Raw genomic sequence first — 26,921 nt, 5'->3', positions numbered from 1 at the left:
ATACTCTGTTTTTCAGTTTCAGAATTTCATTTTTATTCTTTTAAAATACTTTCTACTTCTCTACTGAGATGTCCTGTATTTTCATTTGGTATGAGCATATTTTTCTTTACATTTTAAATATATTTATAATAGCCACTTTAAAATTTTTGCCTGCTGATTCTAACATTCTGGTCATCTTGGGATCGGTTTCTACTGACTACCTTTCTCTTAAATCTGAGACATATTTTTTTGTTTATTTATTTTTTATTTTTTATTTTTATTTTTATTTTAGATGGAGTCTCACTTTGTCACCCAAGCTAGAGTGCAGTGGTGTGATCTTGGCTCACTGCAACCTCCGCCTCCCGGGTTCAAGCAATTCTCTGCCTCAGCCTCCCGAGTAGCTGGGATTACAGGCACCTGGCACCACACCTGGCTAATTTTTGTATTTTTAGTAAGGACGGGGTTTCACCATCTGGGCCAGGCAGGTCTTGAACTCCTGACGTTGTGATCCACCCACCTCTACCTCCCAAAGTGCTGGGATTAAAGGCATGAGCCACCACACTGGGCCTTTCTTGTTTATTTGTATAGCCCATAATTTTATATGGTATCCTGGACATCAAAAAATGGTACATCAAAGAGACTCTCAATTCTCTTATTTTCCCTTAGAGAATATCACTAGGTTGTTCTAACAGATAGTTAACTTGGCTGAACTCAAGCTCCAAATTCTAATATTCAATTTAGTTCTTTTAGCTTTAGGTGCACTGCTTGGAATCTGCTCTGCACATGCATTCTTCAATGTCACCCAGAAACGTGAGCAGCATTTCTGTGCAGAATTTGTAGTTCCCTTTATGTGACTCACTCCTTTCTAGGATTACCCCCACTCACTTTACAATTGCCAAGGTCCCCCCGAATCTGTCCTGAAGTTAATTAAGTCTATGAGGTTATATAGCTACTGTCTAGGTTTTAGTGGCCCTTGTTTGTTACAGATTGGGATCTGCTCTCAGATTAAAAGCTCCAAAGACAGGAAACTCACTCAGTGCCCTTCCCTTCTTTCAAGTGTCAGCCTCCTGTCCCGAGTGTCTGCCTGCAATTATTTCTTTCCCATTATGTTCAGGAAATTGCTTATTATATTTATACTTGCTATTTACCTGAAAGTTGGTATTTGTGAAGCAGAACCTACCAGGCCAAGCATGTGACCTATCACCAGAAGCTCACCTCTTTCCACCACTTGCATCCTTACCCAAGACACCACCACCTTTCACTTGAATTATTATCATATTCCTAAGTGGTGCACAGTTTCTGTTCTTTTCTTCCCATAGGCTATTTTTTTTTTAATCACAGAAGTCAGAGTAACCCCATTTGAGTCATGTCAGCTCATAATCTTGCAATGTTTTCCTATCTCCCTGAGAATGAGAGCCAACATCTATAACCTGGCCACAAAGCCCCACACAATCTGGCTCCCAGTAGCAGCTGTGATCTCGTCTCCTGCCACTGCTCCCATGCTCAGTTCACTCCAGGCAGTCACAATGATCACACCACTCTTCTTCAAACATCCCTGACTCACTGCCCCCTTGGAGACTGTGTGCTTGTTCTTCCTGGCTCACGAAATATTTGTTCCCAAGATATTTGCTTGACACACATCTCCTTCAAATATTTGACTCACATAACTTTCCCATTGAATTCTCCGATCATCCTATTTTAATCCTATATCTTTAGTTTCATACTCCCCACTCTCTTTGCCTAATTTTCATCATCATCATATGTCCTACTTATTTGTTGATATTTTATCTCTGCCAGTACAATATAAGTTTCAAGAGAGCACATATCTTTGTCTGTTGATTCATTAAGGCATGCCAAGTGCCTAAAACAGTTTTAGGTATAGAGAAGGCATTTGCAGACTGTTTTGAACATATTAGGTAAGTGGAAGGGCTGAATCTTAAATACCCAAGCATGGGCTTCAGCATCTAGAAAAATTCCTAACACATAATTTTCAATTTAAAAATATCCTTGAATTTGTAAGGAAATAAATCAATAAATGGGGAGCCCAATAATCCTTTCTGGGCCACAGATTCTTCATTTTTTTCTAAGTATCTTGTATTCACGCATAATATTAAAACTTTCTTTCTAGATAACCTTAGTGCACTCGTTTAAAGAATTATTTCCTTATTACAGTTGCAATTATCTGAAAAAAAGCAAATGTACAAGTGAGTAAATAGGCAGCTGCCTTATCATAGTAATAGATTGTGAACTTCATACATTCTGCTATTAACCAATGTCCTTTGAGTCTCAATAATTTTTTGATGATCTTATGTGTGCCTTATTTTGAGTGAAATTTAATAGACATTAAAATAATCGAAATTCTAGAACCTGAGTTTGGGGGTTAGATGGATTTAGTTAGAATCCTGGTCTGCCCAACCCAAGACAAGGGGTGTGACCTTGGGCTCCCTGCTGAGCATGTGTCTCATCTGTAAAATGAGGGTGATACCTTACCTACCTATTACATTTATTGAAAGAATTGCATACAATAATGTATATAACAAGCCTGATATACAACTGATTTTCAAAAATTTTCTTCCATTTTTCTTATTCCCACTCCATTTTTTTGTTTCTCTTACTTGTTTGTTTGTTTCATTTCTGCTCTTGGGCATTTAAGCTCTTTTTGTCATTAGCATTAAAGACTAAATCCACAAACTTTATCAAGCTAAGAAAAATCATCCTCGGAGAGATTAAAGTAAGCTGAATTGCAAAGTCATTACTAGTGATTTCAGCAGATTCCTGCAGGAGCCTAACTTTAGTAGTTTTAGGGGTGCCAAAAAAATAAATGTTTGCAAGTCATTCGTTTTGATCAAATAACCTGCTGATGCTCCTAAAAGTTCATCAGCTTTTTTTTTTAAGAAATATAGAAAGCAGCATTATTATTCTGTAGCCAGCCTCTTTAAGGGAAAAACAGATCAAGCAGTGTATCAAGCTTTCTCTAAGAACTGGCTTTGCCCCCAGGAGAAGGGTTTCTAGGTAGCTAGACTCTAAATATTTGCTGAATAAATGAAATAATAAATAAATGTTTGAATTATTTAATTAATATAGTTGCTGAGGCCAATGAGCGTCTCTGTGGTTTTGGTCTTTCAACAGCCACTCAGCAGAAAAGGAGAAATATAGAGACAGCCTGTTGAGCTGTGCAGGGTGTGACTGGTCTTCTAAACTTGGCACTCAAACTGGTAGGCTATGTCACTGTTTTGCTACCTGTTGCCATAGTAATCATGGGTATGGCCACGATACCTGAAGACTAATGTCAAAATTTACCCCCAGTTTTCTGATTGAGTTTTTCACCCTTAATCTCAAAAATGTTACTCTCCTCTTTTCTTTTTGTCATGCTGACATATATTTGCTTTTATATTTTTCTCAAAAGCAGGTCTGCAGTAGCTAATGAGATACTAGTATACATGAAAAGGAGGAATCCTAGAAGTAATTTCCTTTATGAAAATTATATATTTCATCTCCCCTTCTTTGTGCTTAACACAATACTTCTTGGTTTAAGAATATCTCTTTCAAATGTTAAGCCAGGTTTCATGAGGATTCTTTCATCGAACTCTATCTGTGTTGACTTAAGATAAGGAATTGAAACTTCATTCCTTAAGACTTGATGTCTTCCTCCTAAGTACATTTCAATTCACGTGACTTCAGAGACTGCCCTTAATAGGATTAACACAAAAGTAAATTCATGAAGTCTGAAATATTATTTACTATAATTCAAATTCCCTTATACTGTACTTCTTCTAAACGATGCAGTTACCAAAGGCCCAATAGGACTTGCAGGCCTACTATCAAGACATTTTCAACAGTGACTCCAAGAAAAGAACAATCATGAGAATCTAACATTTTTTTTTCTCAGTTCATGGCATTTATTTTCAATCTTTATCGCATATGCCTATTTCCTCATTTACAAATTATTAGAAACAATAGTACCCATTATGAATTGTTACTAGGAAGAGAACAAGCTAATATATGCAAGATGATTAGAAATGTTAGCCATTACTATTCTGTTTATCTTTATTAAGCCAAATGACGTTTTCTATTTTTAATATATTTTCCTATTTCATGGAGAAAAAAGTTCACTGTCGTTTCTGCCCCAAAACCCTCAATCCCAATTCATGACTACACTACTTTCTCTAAACTTTATTGGTAGAATTTAGCTGCTTGTCAAACTTTCAAACAAACAAGGTTAGGAAGGAAGAGAATAATGTAAGTGGAAGAATTAAAGTAACATAACAAGGACCTAAATGTATTAGTATTGTATTATAAGCTCACAGTATAAAAGGATTGTATCATCCATATATTTATTATTCGCAGCATGTACAGCATTGTCTTGTGTATGATTAGCGTGTAAAAAATCTGAATGAAAAAAGAATGATTGAATAAAGGAAATAATAAGTGAATGACAGTTGCCAAGTGCCCTTAAAGCCTTGTAAAATGTTTGTTCAAAGAAGAGTTAGAAATACAGTAAACAAGACTTGGCAATTACCCATATATTGAATTTGTTCAGGTTTTCCTGTCTTCTAGAAGTTATCATACTAATCAGAAACCGTTACATTCATATATCTGACTCATAAAAATAAAGTCATCAAAGAAAGGAAGATAGAGCAGATAGAGAAACTTTTCTGGCAAATTCTATGACAAATTATGATTGGAGTCTTAGAAGTAGTCTTACATTTTTAAAATTCTAAACTTTGGAACTTTTGAAATAAAACAATCATTTTATTGAAAAATAAAAGAAGGGTTAACAGTGTGCTTTAGATAAAGTTTTTCACATGATCATACTTATTCACTGACAGTTTCATCTTCATGATTGTGCAATACAGAAGGAAATAGAGATGCTTGGAAGTGCTCAGCCCAGCAAACAAGCTACAGGATGAAATGGCCCACCCTAGGAACTATCTACTTTACCTAATGGTACACAATGGAAAATAAACTTGTCTTAAAAAGAAAAAATGGGAACATAATAGGTGTTTGGTTGATTCTAGAATAAAATGCAAATTTTGAACAAATTAAACTTTAGAAATTCAAAGTCTTTCCTACTTTCAATTTCTGCCTAGGTTCCCAAAACTTCTCTCCTACAGACCCCCAACCCCCCAGCTCCCTACATAGACATTTGCACTTCTCTCTAAGCACTGTTCAAAAGCAGCATTTCTCAAACTTTCTCTGATCAGGATTCACTGAGCTGAAAAGAAAACAAAAGAAAATATGGTCTACTTCACTGATTCTAGCATTGAAGAAAGCTTTGTGATGGTAACAACTGGGGAGGAACAATTAGAATAGTAGCATTTCAGCAATTACGCAGGAACAAAGCCATCAGGAAAAGTGTAACCTAGGAATAATTCTACACATACATTAAATAATGCAAAAATAGGAGCAACTGAAAACCATAGCTAGCTTAAAACAATCCTAAAATTATAACGAGGTTAGAGAATCTTCTCTGAAAATTTGGGCAATCCCAACAATGTAAGTATGTGTTAGAAGTTCTTGCTAAGCATTGCTTGGCCGTGGGATTTCTTAGCAGAATATTAAATTAGGATCCTCAAATTTTAGAAGGGTAATTATTTTAATTTGTGAATATCAAATTTTTAAATTATTAACAACACACTTGGAAGATTACTCACAGCTAGGTAATATTTATTTGAACATAAATATAAGCATATATTGAATTCTCAAACTTTTTCCACTCCTAAAAAACTGAAAAACAGACTTTCTGAACTGCTCTTGGGCTTCAGACTATGCTGAGATGAAGCCACAGCTGTATTTCAGGGGCTTAGTCACAGATAATATGCATTTTGGTGTCACCTACTGGCATGATGTGACATGACATGGCAGACGTTTATGAGCCAAAGCAATTAAAATGGTAATGATGCATTGTTCTGTGTCAAACACTGCGTCAGGCACAAAAGGTACAGTAGTAAGCAAAATAAACTACTACTTTCAGTATCAGGGGAGGCAAATATTAATAAAATAATCACAAAAGTAGAGACAAGACGGAATGGTCCTAATCCTAGGGATCAGAGAGTGCTGAGACTGAAGGCAGGGTCTAAGTTCTATAGGCAAACAGAGGAAATAGGGAGATGAAGGGGAGCAGACTGGGCAGGGGACTGGACAGGAGGGAGCCTGACGTGTTTGAAAAAGTGAGGGAAGCTATGGTGGCTGGAACCCAGAAAGCTGAAGGGAAAGGAGGGTAGGAGTGGTGAAACATGAAGCTGAAGAGATAATAATAGTAGCTATAGTAATAAGATGCTCTTTCATGGATAATTCTCTAGCATGGCTTCACAGAGCTCCAACCTGCTAATGCTGAATTCAATTGTATTCAACAGCTACAAAGGACCACATCCTATAGCTGCAATGTTCTCATCTTCAAGGTCATTGGAAAATGTTGTTATCAAAATTAAGGGTGTAGCTCAATAAACTGACAAACTCAAGATTCAAAATTGTTTTTAACAACCAGGAGTTGGGGGTTAAAACAAACCAGTTGAAAGTTAAAAAAAAATAATTAAAGTCCTTCATGTAAGATGAAAACAAAAGTATGCAAAAATATGGGAGCAAACTGGCTTATAAAAAAGATATGGAAATTTTAGTTGGCCTTAGGTTCCATATGTGTCAGAAGTGTGAAAAGACACGGAATATTAACTTATGATTTTTTTAAGTATCTTTTCTGGATCAATGGAGGTAAGAGTCAAGAGGAGTCTTTGCAGTTCTCCATGATACATTTCAAGGATTTTGACAAACTAGAAAAAAATGACCTGTGTAATGAAGACTTTAAATGCATGCCAAATGAGATTCTTAGCTTGAAGGTAAAGGGCCTACGGAAGACGTGATACATTTTTCAAATATTGGAAAACTTGTGATGTAAAAGGACTGAATTCCTCCAGTGTAAAGAACAGAACAAAGGCAAATGGATAGACACTACCAAGGGTGGAAATTACAATGAAAGTTTCTGGAAAACAGTAAGTTTATACAAATATATACTGCTTTAACAATGGTGAGGCACCAGTGGTTGTTATTTCTGAGGCCAGCATCCTATGCAGTGTAAAAGCCCAAAGATGAATGGAGAAACACGACTCCTATTTTCTGTTCCACCTGACAGCACAAGTTGCCAATGATGCATTACTCATCAATGACCCCTGGCTACAAAAGGAAATAGACAATAATGCAGAAAAAAGAAGACAACCTAATTTTATAAACTGAAGACAGTAGAAGATAAGCACTAAAAGACAGAGAAGAGAATGGCAAAGAAAAAAAGAACTGTTTTATTTTCTCATTTTACTCTCTCCTGTGCTTTTTTAACCTACATTCTTGTTTTTATTTTTCAACTATCATCTTCTGCTTCTTAAAGAATTGTTACAGTCTTGCTTAGTGAATTCCAGGACTCGTGGGACTTTAAGGAGATAACTTGAGAACCATAATAACCACAAAGTTTATGTAGTAATAAACATCCTAACATACTGCACAAAGTGAGAACAAAATGAAGTCAAAGTACAGTTTAAACATACTGATGGAAAATTAATTTACAGTGAGTCACTAAAGGGAACTGGGGACACATCCTGTCAAGATGACCTCATTGAATCCACACTTCTCTCTCCTATACAAAGGCCCTTGGTTCTCTCCTAACCACAACAAAATTATAGTGTAATATTTTAAAACAGGTGAATGTCTGATGGGCCAGACCTAATTTTGAGCTTCCAGTATTTCCTCTTCTTTTCTTACAAACTACCTTAGAAAAAAGTATGTCTAAGCAAACAAGCCCTGCATTTGTCAGCGTGAGCTAAAGTTACCTGTTCTGGTGAATTGAAAGGATTGTAGCCTTGGTGTGCTAATTTAAACACAGTTGGATATAATGAGCAGATAAAAATGAGGAGCTGCAATTGGTGGTAAGAAGGAACAGGATTGTGGTGTCATTGGCATAAATCTTAGCTATTTTTAAAAGATAGAAATAATTGCTGGCCCCTAGAAGAAGCCAATGGTTAGTTGGTCAGTGGATTACTTCCTGATGAACATTAGATGGCATACCAAATGCTGGGTTAAGTCCAAAACAGTTTTACCTCAGATCAGCCTGATGGCTTTGAGGAAAGGAGGAGGCAGTCACATCTTATGCTTTTCACGTGGGAATATCATTTCTGATATTACCTTGAGTTTGGAAGATGAAAGAAGCCTATGTGAAATATTAAGCTTTCCAAATTATGCATTCTTTGGCCATGTGAAAAAACAAGCATCATTCTCAGCCTATAGTAGCTGTGACTTGCATACAACAGCCAAGCTTCTCTACACAGTCCTGACAACCTGTTGAGGTTGTTCTGCAAAGAGAAAATGAAGTGATGTTTCACAGGCAGAAGATCTGGTCTAATGCAATTTAACTTGTAGAGTATGGAGGAGTATACGTTCTAACAATTATAAAATGACTTGCAATAGCATTATTGTGTAACTCACTTTCACATATATGGTGATGTTCCCCATCACTTACTTGTGATTTCTATACCTGTGAACATGTGTTGAAGCACCTTCTCAGTATATGTTTTACTTTTTTTCTATGGACTGTAAAGGAGGCAAAAATTAGATGCTTCCCTAAGCTTGCAAGCAACATTGTTCTCCAAGAGCCAAATGTAGTATCAAGATGTCATAAGGCAGAAAAGTACATAAATATTCTAAAGAAACAAATGCTTCCCAGATTGTCAAAAGCTGACTGTAACTTGACAGGATATATTAACATAACAACAACAACAACAAAAAAGAACATGACTATCAGAGGGAGGAAATCATTGTATCAGTCAAGGATCAGTACTGGAAATTGAAACTGCTACCAAAACTCTATCATTCAAGGACATGCCACTAAAGCTATGATGAAGGATTCAAAAAGCTGCCACTACTGCAAATAAACCTCAAAGCAGGAGACTAGATGCTGGAACTCTGTTACTAGCAGAAAACAGCACAGCCAAAAGCATAAGAAAATAAAAATGGCCTCAGCCTCCTATGTCTCCCAAATGTTGCACAAATGAACATCCTGGAAGAATCTACTTCACCTCCAGAACCCTATAGTTATACAGAACGGGAACTGTAATTCTTACCTTTCCAAACTCTGCAGGGCAAGAAGGAGGTGACAATGGATGCTCAGAGCTAGTCCACCCTATCTATGAAGGTCACCAAGTACTCTCCAAGGAACTAGTGTTGCTTATCTTCTGATTTAGATATGGGTGCTTTAAATGTAAAATTTTTAAAAAACATTTATGTCAAAGAATTAACTTTGATTATATCCACTCTCTGACTGGATTTCATGTTCACCTGGCAGCCTTCTGATTATAAATTTATTTCCTAGGTACCTTGCCTAATGGGACAGAATATACTAGGCAAAGGATCCTAGTCTTTTGGGGACTTATATTTCACATTTTAATTGCTGCCTTTTCTCAATGTTGAGATGCTGATTATGGTATGTAACCATGTATTTTTTTTCTCGAGACAGAGTCTTGCTTTTTCACCCAGGCTGGAGTGCAATGGTGCAATCTCGGCTCACTGCAACCTCCACCTCCTAGGTTCAAGCAATTCTCTTCCCTCAGCCTCTCGAATAGTTGGGATTACAGGTGCATGCCACCACGCCCGGCGGATATTTTGTATTTTTACTAGAGACGGGTTTTCACCATGTTGGTCAGGTTGCTCTTGAACCTCAGGTGATCCGCCCACCTTGGCCTCCCAAAGTGCTGAGGTTACAGGTGTGAGCCACCATGCCTGGCCATAACCATGTATTTTCAAAGAACCTTAAAGAAAAAGAAGCACCACCACATTAAATGAATTTCTCCATTGTAAGAGGTGTCTTCATTTTAATAATGTTGAAATGCTTAAAAAATTGCAATTCAGCATTATTAAGAAATACATAAAATGCGCATCCTGATTTTATAATTTTTTTAAGGTTAACTAAATCTATTCTAAGAACCAGATCCACTTCCAGTACGTTTATGTATCCTGATTCCTAAAGCAACACAGCCAAAGGCCAGGCCTAGACTGTGGTACTTTGACCAGGAGAGTAGTATCATGCTCAGACCCCTCTTAGTGACCAGCCCACTTTGAGAAGATCACATCTCTCTCTGGCCTTTGCCTGTCCATGCAGAGCTATAACAGTTTTTAGTCAATGTCCACTTATGCAGTGAAGTTTAGTAAGGCCAAAGGCAGGTCCTTCCTACCTTGCATAAGCAGAAATAACACAGCCTCAGAGGCAGTAGTTTCTATGCCTATGATGCAGCACTATTCTTATCTTTGTTACTTTACTGTTTCACATGTACCTGGGGTAATGATTATCACGGGTACATGAGATACCATTAAAAAGAAAAACTGATCAAATGAGGACAGATACCAACCAGCACCACCATCTGTAGTTATTTACCAAAAAGCCAGCAGCTGCAAGTTTGAAAGGTCATTTAAAAATAAAATATCAAGCAAGTATAATAGCTCATACCCAGGCTTAATTACCTAGGAAATATGACAAGTGGCTTCAGAAATATTCACATATTATCTTATTTAAATACATGGGAAGCTAGGGGTTCAAATCTCATATTGCCACTTCTTATTCATATAGCTTTTGGCAAGTTATTAACGTAACTAAATCTGTTTCTTCACTATAAAATGGAGATAGTAATATCTACCTCCTAGGGTCATTTTAATTATGAAAATGAAGTAATATAGGTAGAATGCTTAGTACAGGGCTTGGCAATAAGATATACTTAATATCAAGGAGTTATTGTTATAATTATTAATAAGCACATAATTGTTTGGGAAGGAAGCTGACACATAGCACAACATGAATCAAAGATGAAATGTCATTCAGTAGAAGAAAACACGTAACTGTGGACTTGAGTAGAGTCTATTCTGGCTGTGACTGAATTTAATAAAGAATTATTTCACGTGGCAGGAGATCCTCTGTATATGGGTAGGAGGAGGATTTCCAAGCATGCAGGAAAGATGTGAAGCTGCAAACAACTTTTTTTAGGGACCTTGAAGTGAGCTACCTCTCACACTGTAAATAATTAGAACATCTTCCATAAACCAGCTTTCAGAAGACCACTGTTGGCCTGGTCCTATTTAAACCTCTCTGGAAGAAATCAGGGAATGTCCACTGGCATTTTTATTTGGTTTATAGTCTCAAATTGGGTTTAGGTGCAAATACCACTTACCTTGAAGAATTTATCCCAGTCTTACTTGTGTATTTTGTATGATGTTTCCTCCAATCCTGACCCTAATTGAAGGAGCAGCATTCTCACAGGTATTATTTCTCAAAGACAAATTCATAATAGAGTACACAAATCCCTGAAAATGAGCCAGATAAAAGAAGATGCAGACAAAAACACAGACACAACTGAATAAAAACTGCAGAACAACCAGGGTCAGGAATTAATAGAGACTTCAATAAAAGAGAGAACAAATCTCTCAAGTTCATCTGTTCATCCCCAGCCTTCTTTGGTGAGCTGATTGAGTTCAGTGCTTTGGCTAGTTTTATATGGGAGAAAGTGCTGGGCTGGCTTTGAGCAAAAGGGAAGTCATCTCTTCTCTGATGAGTCATATTTAGGACGTGTCTTTATGGCCTGCAAAACTGTGAAGACACTTCCATATCGCTTCTTTCCTGTTTCATGCCTGGCCACAGCTACTGGCCTCATTGGAACACTTTCTAACTTTACATTTTTAAGTCTGATACTCAACTGAGCTATAGTTGTATGCACCTAGCTCCTGCAAAAATCTCTAACTGCCAAATTCTCTCAGCATGTCAACCCAACAAGAGCAAAACCAAACCAATACCACTAGTCCTCCTCTACCAAGAATAATTTTTTATCATTTTCCTCTCCTAATTTTACAATTTCTGTCTTAAGCCCCTTCATTCCTTCATGCACACAGGCTGGCACATTTCCAAACATCTTCAACTTTCCTGGTTCTTGTCACCCACAAGTATTCACCATGTCTTCCCCTTCAATGTCTGTGAAATCCACCCTTATCTCTTTCCATTGATAATACTCAAGCTTTAACTCTCATAACTTCTTACAGCTCTGTAAGGCTTTTGTAATGAGCTCATAATTGGTTTCCTATCCTCTTATCTCTTCTGAATCCAATTCACTCTTACCCCACTGTCAAATCAATCTTTACATTATATAAGCCCTGATTATGTTCAAAATGTTTACATGCTTCTCACTACTGGTTAATAAACTAGAAACTTATCCAAGCAGTCAACACCCTTCATTATATGTTCCCTTATCTTCTTAGACATTTATCTTTTATTATTCTTGTATGTCTATATAAATTTCATCCTAACATAGCAACAAATACTCATCCTCTTCTTTGCCCCTTGGGTGGGATTTCTCTGCAAGGAGTGTTTTATACTGGCTCATAGAATTTGACCTATGGTTTAAACTCTGATCTCCCACAATGGTAGCTACTTTGGTGACGCACGTTTTATTAGTGGCTTTCTTTCCTTGCCCCCTTCTTCTGCTGGCATTGCCTTTACCTTGTAGAGTAGACTGATTGTATCAACAATCTTAAATCTTTACCCATCCCCATATTCATATACTTTGCTGTGTGACCTCACTAAAGAGGCAAAATATATTTCCTCACCTTTTGAGTCTAAGATGAACTTACATAGAATGCTCTTCAAAGGCCTCCAACGACCACATGAAGCATAATTGACCAAAGGCTTCTGTTCCCAGCTGCTATCATCTAAAATTCATCACTGCATCTGTACTGAGACCATGCTTCCTACAGACCACCACAGCCTATGACTGTCCATTCTTGGGAGACACAGGATTCCTCTGACAGCCAAATTTGGCTCAAAGACTCCTCAATGGCCTTTCCAAAGTCATTGTTAGATTGCAGGACAGTCAGGGATTCTTCCAAACAACTTTCCTTCCCTCTCTCATTCAGTCAGAGTCAGACCTGCATCGTGGTCTCACGGCTATCCCAGCCTTTCCAGGATCTCTTCCATTTTCTCTCACAGCCGTTTTCCGTAACCAAATCCTAATATGTTTTGTCTAATCTTGGTAGTGTTGGCATCTGCTTCTTGGACTTTGTGATTTTTCTGGGGTGATAGCAGACATGACAAAATCAGAGGCTTTAAGACATACTTGTGTATTTCTGCTTGCTGTTTCCCTGTGTCATCTTCATGAGAGAGACAGGCCCTGTTCCTGAGGAGGGTGAGAAACACATGGAACAAAGCAAAGGCACCCCAGTCATTGCAGCTGAGGCCTTCCCAGATCAACTCATGGCTAACTGACCCCCAGACAGAGAGGAAGAGAGTCTAGCCAAGATCAGCTGAGCCTCACACAAATCAGCTGAATGCCACAGACTCCTGAACTAAATAGATGCTTATTGTTGTAAAGCCAGTGTAGAGAAAGGGTTGCTTGCTATTCAGCATTATTGTGTCAATAGAAAGGTGATAAACTTCCCAAATAAACTAATTGCCCTCAAATGCTTATCTGGAGAAATCTGACCCAAGACAATATGTAAATACATTGTATATTATATTGTGATATGTGCACTCAATAGTTTAGAATTGAAAACTTATTCTTACTTTCCAAGAACCCTGAACTGAGGAACAAAACCTGGTACTCCGTGTAGCACCAAAGATGAAGGGAAGTGAAGTAAAGATTCAACACAAAACTTTCTGTTGGATTACCTGGGTCGTCACTGGTTTAGAAAAGAGGCTTAGAATATTCCTGATTAGAAAGGCATCTTGTGAATCGACCTCTGTGCACCTTCCCAGGCTGCACTGAGTGACAAGAGGAATTTCTTTCCCTTCTCATTTCAGATGCACGAAGGAATTCTGAATTTACCAGCACATCCTTAAAGGAACTGTTCATCTGAGTCAAACTGGACAGATTTCTGCTGCTTGGCACCAAGGAACACCTGGCTAAAATGGGTCTGCAAACAAAATGGCAAGGAAGGGAAACTTTTCTGCAGAGGCATTCTGCATTCCTACAAGTGCAGGAACAAGAAAAGTACAGGCAAAGCAGCCCAGCTGAGCCTGTCAATAGAACAGCTAACATGGCCAGGAGGAAACTGCTGGTCAGCCCTATTTCCCAGAGTAATCAGAGTAGTAGCTGTTTAAACATGTGCAAATAGAGCTAGAACATTCATCATTACACTTTTTTTTTTTTTTTTTTAGACAATGTCTCTCTTGCCCAGGCTAAAGGGCAGTGGCACAATCTCTGCTCACTGCAATCTCTACCTCCCAGGCTCAGGCAATCCTTCCAGCTCAGCCTCCCAAATAGCTGGGACCAGAGGTGTGTGCCACTGTAGTGTCACACTTGGCAAATTTTTGTATTTTCTTGTAGAGACAGGGCTACGCCATGTTTCCCAGGCTGGTCTTCAACTCCTGAGCTCAAGTAATCCGTCTACCCTGGCTTCCCAAGTGCTGGGATTCTGGGTCCACAGCATCTGGCCCATTATATACACATTTTTAGATGAGGACAGATACAGATACCTGTCAACTTGATGTCTCCAGTCCCTAGCTCAATGCCTGGCACATAGTAAACATTTTACACATATTTGAATGTGTGAACAAATGTTTTATAACTACTTCCTAGATCTAACAAAGTTTTCAGGAAAAGAGTTTTCTCATTTAAAAAACTGTTAATTTTGCTATAGTTACAAGTCCATGTTATTGTAGTAATTCTGACTGGGCCACTTCTAAACAGAATAGCTTTATCTCTCTGTGATTCAATTTCCTCTTCTAAAAAATGTGGATAATAATAACACTAACTTGTAGAGTTGTTACTGGATAAATTGCAATTAACATATGTCAACTGTTTTGAACAGTGCCTGGCATTTGTTAAGTGTTTTATTAATGTTATCTAGGAGAAGCTGTGATAGTGATAGTAAAGTATTAGTAAGCAGTAAGAAAATCAATTTACATCATGCGAGGATATATCATAAAGCTCCATTAAAATGTGGGTTTTACAGGACACCTTCACTAAAACTTTCCCATGTTTAAGTGAAAAATAGGTCTTAATTATTAATCTATAACTCACACTAAAAAATATTTTATTGGTACATGTTTCCACCAATATAGTCAAGTAAATGACTAAAACTATTAATAGATTTGTGTTTATTGAAAATGATAAAATATTGGGATTATTTTAAATTTCTAAGTTGCAGTACATTTTACCTCTTCCAGCTTTTTCTAAAATGTTTGGATATACTTAGTCTTTTCCTAAGTTCTGAGGCACTCACCAAGGAGAGTTAACTGTCAGTCATTGGCACATTTGTCCACTTGTCTTTTGCTCGGGAGCACCTAACCTCTCTGTGCCTGGGTGGGTGGTTTCCTGTCTGTGCTTGGTTTGAACCTGTTCCAGGGCTTGTGGTTTTTGGCCAGGCTTTTACTTTGTGTTATCATCCTACTGCATATTAAACGATGGTGTTGATTTTGCAATTGGGTGTATGACTCCTGGATTTCTCAGAGGGACTTATGAGAATCTTTCATGTTCTGGTTTGTATGTTCTCTTCTCTTTTCACTCTCATACCCAGCAGGCTTCATCAAGTCTAATCTTTGAGCTGAGACATCTTTTCTTTTTTCATTTCAAGATGAGAAACACATTTTGAGTAGCAGAGTCATAGAATTATTAGATAGAAAATTTGATTAAGCTAAAGTAATTAGGAAATAATGTGAAAGAAAAACTGTTGCTTTTCTTACCAAACTAAAGAGCAAAGCAGTAATTGGAGAACATAGATTTGTTGTGTGACTTAAATAGAAGCAAAACAGGCATTTATGAATGAATGCAAAATTCTTAGAGCGAGATGGAGGAGATGCTTTTTGTCCTGCTGCCTCTTTACCCATTGAAAAGGATAGTCTCTCTCACCAATATTATGGGCATGTTTCTCCAGTTTATAATTCTATACTCTATTAAAATACCTCAAGAAAAAGATCATCTTTTAGGGTATTTTCTATCATTTACACCTTAACATCAATGTCTACATTAATCAATTTCTCTCTCCCCTTCATCTCCCACTTCATCCTCTCTCTTCCCTTCCTCTCTTTCTGTCTCTTTATCTTGAGAGCTAGATCGAAATGCCATTTGATGAAGAAATGGGTCAGAGTCTAAAATCTTCAAAATCCATTTCATTCACTCAGCATGAATATGTAACAAACTCATTTCTATCACGTACTGTACTAGACACTGAAAGTACAGATTCAAACAAGACAAACACTCCTGAAAATTCCAGAGAGTTCTCTGAGGAGAGAACCAGACATGTAATGAAATAGTTTTTATCCTTAGCACTAAAAATTCCTCAAGTTAAATTTTTGTACCCCCTTAAATGTGGGTTGGGTTTTCCTTCAAGTTTCTTAGCCTTGTGTATGAAGCAACACTGCTGGAACTTCACCCATAGTCTGACATGGTGGCATCATCTAGGTATGGACTCTGACTTCATGACCCCATTTCAAAATCATGAAACAATACCAAAGCCTTTATTCTCCTCCCTTTTCTCCATTTGTCAGAGGAAACCGCAGAACCGTGTAAGCTTATTTAGCAAGTAAGCAGGCACTGAAGCTACATAGGTAAGACAGGAACTGGGTGACCTAGAGCAAGGCATTCTAAACAGGAGCACCATAGCTCTCAGTCAGATATTTCCAGTCCCATGTCTTGTCCATCTGTGGACTTCTCAATACTTCTGTATTATGTGGATGACTATGATAATGAAGATTCTGAATTCTCTCATGAAGGACTTAAAGAGTCTTATGGGATGCCAAGTGAGTGTCTACAGTTGGTTCAGTGGTTAGCTGTAAGTATTATTTATCTGACCATCCTACATGTGAAAATTTCTTACTATGATAAACACAGGCATTTTTGCTTAAAAAAGGAGTTGACTGCCCGAATGTCTCAAATTGTCATGCAGTCATGCTGGGCTCAGAGAATACCTACTTAGTTGATTTTACAAAGATAATCTCTGTAATATTAAAGACAGAATCACTACTTTGCCCCTAGTTTGATAGTACGTAGGTCAGTAGGGTTGACAAAAAGAACACATTGATACATGTGATTTAGGTAAAAATCCCATATTTGTATAGCAAGTTGTTATTTATAGAGCTTTCACCACAAACCTGTAATTTTGGCAATATCTCTAGTTTGCTGATATAAAAAATGAAGCTCAGGGAAATTATATAATGTATACACTTACTTCACGCTTAAAGTGACCATGGGCTAAGAATACCTGAGCAGTAAAACTCTCAGGTGAAAAAAATTGCAGCAATTCTTTATCAGGGCAAATATAGTTTATGTTTAAGAAAACCTAAGATATAAAAAGCTAAACTCAAAATAAATACATGGGCTGAATGACTACTCACTTTATAAAAAAGAATATTTGTTTTGCATAAAGTATCGTATGCAATTTCTTTAAATAATAAGTACCTGCATGTTAAGTGTGGTTTTACGGTTTTACTACTCCAATTTTTTGTTGTTTTGAGATGGAGTTTTGCTCTTTGGAGTTGCCAAAGCTGGAGTGCAGTGGTGCGATCTTGGCTTACTGCAAACTCTGCCTCCTGGGTTCAAGCGATTCTCCTGTCTCAGCCTCCCAAGTAGCTGGGATTAGAGGTGCGCACCACCACGCCCAACTAATTTTTTTGTATTTTTAGTAGAAACCGGATTTCACCATGTTAGCCAGGCTAGTCTTGAACTCCTGACCTCAGATAATCCACTTGCCTCAGCCTCCCAAAGTGCTGGGATTACAGGCATGAGCCACCACACCTTGCCACTACTCCAAATTTTATTTAGCCACAATGACATTGAAAAAAGCCTATGGGATAAAGTGAGTCACAATCTTTCTCAAAAGAGGTAGGCCATGTATGAGATTCACCACCTGGAAGGTCACTTAGTGAAACAGAGTTTCTAAGGTTATAATATGCAGTTCCCAATATGTGTAACATAAAACCTAAAACTAAAAGGTACACTGAGATAATTGATAAATAAAACTGGCTACTAGTGCAGGACTTATAAAATGCTCCACAGGGATGGAAATGTCAAAGAAGGCAAAATGTTACTAATCCAGAAGTTGATATTTTAAACAAGTTTATCTTAAAGGGATAAGATGAATTAAAGTAGCATAATTATCCAGGTGAGTGACTGTTCTTAATTTGGTAAGGGAGGAGTTGAAGTGGGGGTGAACTCCCAACCCTAGGTACTAAAGCCTATGACTCACAAATCTCCAGTATACTCACCTGTCGGCTCTGGGTACCGTGGCAGAAGCCTGAGGAGAGGATGAGGTCACAGGGTGGATTTTGTAAGCTTATCCTCCTATATCTCCAAGAAGGCCTCAGCTAATGTCAGTTCACTAACTCTTCTGAGCCTTTGAAAATCACTAAGACTAAATGTGTAGTTTGGTCCTAAAGACCTATGAACTCATCAAAAACCACCGTCTGGATGATAATCCCTGTCCTCCTTTGATGCATGCTTTCATCTGTGTATGCTGTTCCACTCTCCATAGCACAATCCAGGGAGAACTGTAACATGGGCCAGCTCCCCTCCCAGCTTGAATGCTACTAGCTTCATGAGAGCTCTCTCTCCTGATTTTACCATTTCATACAACTATAATCTCCTTTATATAGACAGAGGCCATGAAAAGCTAGAGGTGCTAAATTGTGTAATCCCAATCTCCTTTCTAAGGCTACAGGAAACCCAAGCAGATCTCTAAAAAAGCACCTATAATTACAGATAATAGAAACAAAGTGAGAACTTCAGACCTACCATATTAAAGCCACAGAATATTAAGCTAGAAAAAAAAATCAAGATTTTCATGAATTCTTTATGTAGTTTTCAGATTTTTTTAATATTAAACATTTCCTACTAACTTGGAAACTAAGGATATAATCTATAAGATATAAGATGCTTCATTTTCTACATACATGCACATTATTGGTTAAGCTACAGATGGAAAATATGTTTTAATTCACATATCAATTCTGACCAATTGGAAGTGACTTCTCAGAATGTCATGTTGAAATATCTGAGATTGCATCTACAGTTCAAGGAGAAGTAGCTTCTAAAGTCCTCCACGAACAAAGGAGGAAAAATGATGGCATCTTGACTGTATTTTCAATCTTAGAGCAAGGCAATTAGCTGTTGTTTCTGCAGTGATTTGAAACACTAAACAGCTGTTCTCTAGATTGTGATTTAAATGAAGAGTAAGAAAAACAAGCAATCTACACATTTTACTCTTCTTATCATTTAGAAATATCTTGAAACAAACCACATTTTAGATACTGGTAATAAACATCATCACACCCCTCAGAACAAGCCCTGGTACTCTCCTTCTGTGAAATGCGGGAGAAGTACGAAAGAAAAAAAAACTTATAGACTATATTATACTCTCCCTTTCAAACAGCATAATCATAAATTAATAGTTATACTCTAGGTTAGCCATATGAAAGACCAGGGGAAAAAAAGGAGGAAGAAAAAATTAACATCTATTTACCCTCCCCACCCCTACTACCACACCAAGGAATCTGTGGGTTTCTTTTTGATTATGATTTTCTTGAATATAAAACCTCCATAGTAAAAATTTCTAACATTTATTGATTGCTTACTATGTGACAGACGCTATTCTAAGGTTTTTAAAGTGTATTTTACTAATTTAATCCTCAAACAAGCCTGTAAGAGTACTATTATCTTATTTGACAGAAGAGAAAACTGAAGTACAGAGAATTAAGGTAACTTCTCCATGGCCAAAAAGCTTATATGTGGCAAAGCTGAGATTTGGAGGTGGGCACTCTGGCTTCCAGTCCTGCTGTACCGTACCACTTATCTGCATGATAGCACTTCCGAGATGAGGCAACCCAATGGCAGTCTCACATTGGAGGGCAAGACATACTACACTTTCTGGAGGATTCAGCTTTTTTGCTTTAAATAGTGAAGAGTAATTCAGCATCATCTTTATTCTTTCTACTTTCTCTTGTTTTCCACTTCTTATTGCCAAATACATTTTTGAATGCCTATGTACAGGGCATGGCACAGGGATCGCAGGGCCTATGAGAAGAAAGAGAGGTATAAATACACATTTTACATTCATTGATAAGCATGTTCTTTCCCTTCTGACTAGACGTCAAAACCAAGGTAAAAAATTGGCAGTAGAATACATTTGTTGTTATAGAGGCTTGAAAATGATGACCATATTGCTATCTACTTGACCTGTAACTAAATAGAGAAAAGTCAAAATTAAAGAGCTGAGGAATAGAAAGAAGTCGGCTTACGTATTTTTAAAGATAAGCTTCACGTGACAATAATATTTGTTATTTTGTTTGAAATAACTTTTTCCTTTTTTAACAAGCTTTTTTTTTTCCTGAAAATGTACATGCTGTATCAATGATATATGATGGATGACATTCAACAGATTTTTTTTCTAACCATGTTTTAAATATGTTACAGTCACAAGGTTTTGTCTCTCTTTCAGTGAAAGAAAATAATGACCAGATGCTAGATTTCTTAAGGTTCAACAGTTTATGGCTCCAAAAATAAAAGTTAAATATATTGTAAAGTAAATTCAATAAGCAAGTTATTAACCATAACCTGATAAATTACACATTTAATTTTTTTCCAATAAACCCCTTAATGTGATACAAGGTAAATCATCTAAACTTAGCATCAATGAAACATTTTTCTTAGGGGAAAGGAAAATTGGATTGCATGGCTCTGACTCAAACCAGAATCCATCTGTTCCAGGGTTCTGACCTTAATTACTCCCATCACCCCACTGACTGCAGGAGCTATGCATCCCATTTCATCATCTAGCATAGGCATGGATATTTGCCTTTCATTAAGTAAGTCATAGCAGAGCTAAGAAACAACTTCAAGGTCTAGATAAGTTAATTAAAGCATGGGAAGCTTCAATTGTAAATAAGTTAAAAATAATTTAAATGACAAAATCATGAAGACAAATTTATGTTGTATAAAATATCACCTAAGCTATATACAGTGAAAAATTTAAAGCATTCCATTCTTCTATTAATATATGAAAAAGAATAAGGATAAAAACTAATTATGCCAAAAAGACTAATAAAACAATCACCAAACTTTTGCTTCTATAAATGGGATGGGGAGCCACTTTCAAGGACCCTCTTAATAAAATATAAGTCACTTAAACACAAATTCCAACAAATTTTAATGCATTGTAGGTCTAACTAGAAAGTGAAGAAAACTCCAAAAATCACATCAAATAAAAAACTAAAACAAACAAAATACATAGGGAAAGAAGTCTACTAAAACCATAGGAGAAAGTTCTAAATAGGCAAATTAGGGAAATATAGACAATAAAATTTGGTTTTCCCAATGAACGATAGTCCATAAGGTTGAGTATATGTAATATGAAAATTTGAAATCTAAAATGCTCCAAAATGTAATACATTTTGAGCATCCACATGATGCCGCAATTAGAAAATTCCACACCTAACCTCAGATGCTGGGTTGCAGTCAAACTGCAATCACACAACACTCAGTTCATTCAGCACCCTCCGGGGAAAAAGACCCTCCCAGCCCCCTTCAGCTACAATATATCTTTTTCATGAGCCCCAGATTCCCCTACCCATAAAAGGTAATCAAATGGCACCTTCTCATGCCAGACACACCAACAGCAAGTTCCTCATGATGTCTCATATGGAGCCAAGACCTACAAGCATTACTCACTCTGTTTTTTTGCTTATTGTCTGCTCTGTGGTATACAGACATGGTTGAAAATGTCAAAAAGGGCTGCATATATCCATATGAATAATTGTGATATGAAAAAGAGGAAGCATTTATGTTTATTTTTAGCATAAAAAGTTGAGCTGTGGGATAAACTGGACAGTGGAGTAAGTGTGAAACATCTTGTGGAAGAATACCACATATGACCTGAAGAAAAAGAAGAATAAACTTTTGAAGTTCTATGCTGAAAGTGATGAAGAGAAATTAATAAAAAATAGAAAAACACTGCATAAAGCTAAAAATGAAGATCTCAACTGTGTATTGAAAGATGGATCTGGGGCCAGGCACAGAGGCTCACACCTGTAATCCAGCACTTTGGGAGGCCAAGGCTGGTGGATCACTGAAGGTCAGGAGTTTGAGTCTGGCCAGCATGGTGAGACCCTGTGTCTACTAAAAATACAAAAATTAGCCAGGCATGGTGGCAGGCACTTGTAATCCCAGCAACTTGGGAGGCTGAGGCAGGAGAATCACTTGAACCCAGGAGGTGGAGTTTGCAGTGAGTTGAGAGTGTGCCATTGCACTGCAGTGTGGGTGACAAGAGTGAAACTCTGTCTCAAAAAAAAAAAAAAAAAGAGAGTGGATCTGTCAGCATCATAGTGAACACGTGCCACTTAATCATATGAAAGAAGCAAGCAAAGATCTATCACAACGGACTGAAATTTGAAGGGAACTATGAATATTCAACAGGCTGGTTGCAGAAATTTAAGAAACACATAACACATGACATTAAGTTTTAAAGATTTGTGGTGATAAAGTGACTGCTGATCACAAAGCAGTGGGGAAATTAATTAGCGAATCTGCCAAGGTCATAGCTGATGAAAATCTGACAACAGAACAAGTCTATAATGTCGATGAAACATCACTGTCTTGGCATTATTGCCCCAGAAAGACACTGACTATGGCTGACAAGACAGTCCCTACAGGAAATAAGGACGCCTAGGACAGAATACCTGTGCTGGGATTTGCTAATACAGCAGATGTGCTTAAGTGTAAACTGCTGTGACAGGCAAAAGCTTGCATCTTCACCGTTTTCAAGGAGTAAATCTCTTACTAGTCCACTACTATGCTAACAAAAAGGGATGGATCACCAGAGACATGTATTTGGATTGGCTTCACAGACATTTGTACTAGTGGCTCATGCTCACTGCCAAGAAACTGAACTAGATCATAACTGTAAAATTTTGTTATTCCTTGACAACTGTTCTGCTCATTCTTCAGCTGAAATTATCTTAACATAATAATGTTTACGCCATGTACTTTTCTCCAAATGTGACCTCATTAGATTCAACTCTGTGATCAGGGTATCCTTAAATCAATGAAGAGTAAATATAAAAACACTTTCTAGAATTCTAGCCGTAGTGAACAAAGGTGCGAATATGGAAGATTTTCAAAAGTTTAGCATGAAAGATGCCATATATGCTGTTGCCAACACTTGGAACATAGTGACTAAAGACAGTTGTGTATACCTGTCACAACTTCTGGGCCCATGACTGTGTTCCATGATGATAAACAAGGTGGTGATTTTGAAAGATTCAGTATGTCGAGTGAGAAGAAACAAAGATGTCTGAACCTCCTTAACTGTGCAAAAAACATACAGTACCTTCAGAGTCTGTCAGTAAGCTGGGGGAAGTGGATATCAAAAAAGATTTTAACATCTATGATGAAACTCTAGTTGTTCATTCACTGACCAATGCATATAGCTAAAATGATTCTGGATCAAAGTGACTGTGATAACAGTAACAATGAAGATGACCTTGTTAACACTGCAGAAAAAGTGCTTATAGATGACATAGTAAAAATGTGTGATGAGCTTACTGAAGGAGTAGAGAATAGTGCCTTCATGTCAGAACAAGAAACATATGAGCTTAGAATATCAAAGAGAGACTTCTAAGACAAAAACCGTTGTTAATGAGGCCAATGATTCTGGAGGAAACATTTTTAAAAGCCTTCCAGTGAAATGCCTCCTCATCTCTAGATGACCCACTTCCTGGTGCCTCAACTACTTCTGGTATTTCTTCTCAACTAAAAAACCAAAACACAGTGCACAGTAACCTTTTTATCCGAACACAGCATGGTATGTGGAAGCCTGCCATTGTTTGTTGTAAATGCTATTTAACAGCTGATGCAGGTATTCTGCTGATGCTACCATGCTGCTTAGCTACCCTGAACATATGTTTTTTCACTGTATTAATGTTATTTCATATTTTTACTGTTAAGTACTTAGGTGTGAATAAGTGTAAGAAATAATTGCTTATCAATAGCATATACATTCAAAGTCAGGAATGATGGTGATGTCAAACAACCACAGATCGTACACATTAGTGGCTGAGATAGTGACACCATTGTTTTCTTATGTTTCAATGTACACAAATTTTGTTTCATGCACAAAGTTATTAAAAATATTATATAAAATTACTTTCAAGCTCTGTATATGAGACATATCTAAAACACAAATAGATTTTGTGTTTTGACTTGGGTCCCCTTTGCAAGATACCTCATTAAGTATATGCAAAGATGCTGAAATAATTTTTTTAAAACTCTGTCACTTGAAAGACTTTTGGTTCCAAGCATTTTGAATAAAGGATAATCAATCTGTATTAGTTCTGCTTTTAGGAGATTAAGCCTTAAGTCTCTGGAACACAGCAAGTTAATTTTCATAAAGGGTTATTGTGCTCTCAGGAAAAACACACACATTGGTTCTATATGCAGAAGCTAATGCAACTCTCCTCCAGAGGAAAGCATCACCAGTTGAGGCCCTCAAAATTTCCACACATTGAGTTCAAAAAATTAAAACTCATAATAAACACACATGGAGGCACACACAGGAAAACAACTTATCATAACTGAAATTTAAAACAGTACATAGCAGGTATTGATCCTTGAGGACTTCTGATATTGAAATTAGCAGTCGCATAAAATAATTATATATGAAATGTATAAAAAAATAGAAACAATGAGAAGAATGAGCAAGCAACAAGTTATAATAAACTATGGCCAAGACAATTTCAAAATAAGCAACAGTAGTTTGGTAATTTTAGAAACAGGAAATACTGTTGAAATTAAAAATACAACAAATGACTTAAATAGCAGATCAGACATTGCTGTAAAAAGGATTAGTGAACCTGAAATTAGTAATTTTAGAAATAAAAAATATTGTTGTTGAAATTTAAAATACAACAAATGACTTAAATAGCAGATCAGACATTGCTGTAAAAAAGGATTAGTGATCCTGAATTTAGTAATTTTAGAAACAAGAAATATTATTGTCAAAATTAAAAATACAACAGATGACAAAAAGCACATCAGACATTGCTGTAAAAAGGATTAGTGAACCTGAAAATGTATCCTCAGAATATAACACAGAGAGAAAAGCAGATGAGAAACATAAAAGGAGACTTCAGAAGACATAGAGGATAGAATGAGAGATTAACATATCTCGAGTTGGAATCCCAGAAGAAAGAAAAAAAAAAAAAGTGAGGACAGGCAAAATTTGAAGAGGTAATAATTTAAAATGTTCCAGTATTAGTAAAAATCACAAATTCATAGATTTAGAAATTATATTAGCCTATGAGATTAGCCAGTAGGACAAATGAAAATAAATCTACACTTAGACTAATTATGGTGAAACTGATAAGCACTGAAGATGAAGAGTTAATTTTAAAAACAGAAAAAATACATGTCTGTCTTAAAACTAACTCAGATGAAATTACTCGAAAAATTCTAAAATTATAAAATAATTATTTCCACAGTCAACACCAATCTCTGATAGCTTTATGGGTGTGTTTTTGAACTTTATATGACAGGACATTTCAATTTCTTTACTCTTCTAATGAAGGGGAAAAATAGAGAATATTCCCAAATCAGGTAAAGAAGCAGTATAGCCATGATACTAAAACAAAGAAAAGACAAAAAAAGAAAAAAGGAATTACAAGCTAATTTAAGCCATGAATAAAAATGTAAAAACTCCTTCACAAAATAGTTTAAAACCAAATTCGGCAGTGCATAAAAAAAGTGTACACCATCAAAAAGTTTAGCTTATCCTTGAAAAGTAATAACAGTTTAACATAGCAAAATAAATAAATGCACCATGTTGGCCAGGAAAGTCTCGATCTCTTGACCTTGTGATCTGCCTGCTTTGGCTACAGATACATATTCATGGTAAAATATTTTTTAAAATCTTTCTACCAAAATAAAAACAGAAAGAAACTTCTGGCTAAGGTTAGAATATTTGTGTCCTGTCCCCAGCCTCCCAAAATTCATATGTTGAAACCCAATCTCTAAAGTGATGGTATTGGGAAGTGGGATATTGGGAAGTCACTAGATCATGGGATTAGTGTCCTTGTAAAAGAGAGACCGGCCGGGTGCGGGGGTTCATGTCTGTAATCCCAGCACTTTGGGAGGCCGAGGTGGGTGGATCACCTGAGGTCAGGAGTTCGAGACCAGTCTAACTAACATGGTGAAACCCCATCTCTACTAAAAATATAAAAATTACCTGGGTGTAGTGGCAGGCACCTGTAGTACCAGTTACTCGGGAGGCTGAGGCAGGAGAATCACTTGAACCCGGGAGGTGGATATTGCAATGAGCCGAGATCATCGAGATTGCATCATTGCACTCCAGCCTGGGTGACAGAGCAAGATTCTGTCTCAAAAAAAAATAATAATAATAATTTAAAAAAATTTTTTTAAAGAGAGACCACAGGAAGATAGCTAGCCTCTTCCACCATGTGAAGACACAGCCAGAGGTGCCATATATAAACCAAGAAATGGACCTTAGTAGACACTGAGGACCATCCACTCGCACTTTGATTTTGGGCTCCCCAGCCTTCAGAACTATGGGAAATAAATTTCTGTTTTTCATAAGCCCACCGAGTCTATGGATTGTGATTACAGCATCTCAAATGGACTAAGACATTTCCTTAACCTGTTAAAGGATATCTACTAAAACCTCCGAACAAACATCATCGTTAATGGTACAATGTAAGAAATGCCCCATTGAAATTCTTATTAGTACACAGGTGTTCACTGACACCACTTCTATTTGGCATTGTAAGGGAGCTGCTAGTTAATGGAGTAAGTCAAAAGGAAAGTTACAGATTTGGAAAAAATATCAAAAGTACAATTATTTACAGATAATATGATAATTTACATAGAAATATAAAATAATTTACAAACACTTTAAAAATTATTTAAAGTTTACAAGGATACTGGAAATAA

The 26,921-nt window shown here is 36.9% G+C and overlaps 1 long non-coding RNA gene across 1 annotated transcript in view; it reads right to left on the bottom strand.

The window, feature by feature from the left end:
- Positions 1-26,349, bottom strand: part of LOC135970928 (uncharacterized) — a 99,784-nt gene extending 73,435 nt beyond the window's left edge. The window contains exon 1 of the long non-coding RNA XR_010586852.2: positions 26,200-26,349. This is a non-coding gene — a long non-coding RNA (uncharacterized lncRNA). The remainder of the gene's footprint in view (positions 1-26,199) is intronic.
- Positions 26,350-26,921: the final 572 nt, after the last annotated feature.

The sequence above is a fragment of the Macaca fascicularis genome, chromosome 5, assembly GCF_037993035.2.
Source record: "Macaca fascicularis isolate 582-1 chromosome 5, T2T-MFA8v1.1".
NCBI classification, from domain to species: Eukaryota; Metazoa; Chordata; class Mammalia; order Primates; family Cercopithecidae; genus Macaca; species Macaca fascicularis.
This window is presented reverse-complemented; position numbering and strand designations above follow the sequence as displayed.